A 489-nucleotide genomic window follows, 5' to 3' on the forward strand; every position below is an offset into this window, starting at 1 on the left:
AATGCCCTTATGGGTCTCTTCACCTTCTGGAATGCCAATTATCCGGATATTTGGACGTTTGATGGTATCCAGTACTTCTCGCATATTATTCTCAAATTTTTGGGCCATTTTCTGTCTTCATGGTGTATTTTTCTAGGCCAGTCATTTTCTCTTCTACTTCTGAGATTCTATTTTCTAAATGATCTAATCTGCTTTTAATACTTTCAAGGGAGATTTTGACTTCTTGTATTATAGACTTCATCTCTAGCAGTTCCGTTTGAGTCTTTTGTAAGACATTTCATTCCTCTTTAGATCTTGCAAGAATTTCCTCATCTCCCGGAACTCGTCAACTTCTTTCTCCTATATCTTTAGCAGTTCATTATCTCTCTTCCCTTCCATCTCTGTTAGCTTCAACATTATGAATGCTCTAAATTTTTTATCAGACATTTCCATGATTTTCACCAAACTGCTTGTGAAGGAAGAAGAGTTACTCTTTTCCCTTGGAGGAGA

The sequence above is a fragment of the Tupaia chinensis genome, unplaced genomic scaffold, assembly GCF_000334495.1.
Source record: "Tupaia chinensis unplaced genomic scaffold, TupChi_1.0 Scaffold000126_2, whole genome shotgun sequence".
Lineage (NCBI taxonomy): Eukaryota > Metazoa > Chordata > Mammalia > Scandentia > Tupaiidae > Tupaia > Tupaia belangeri.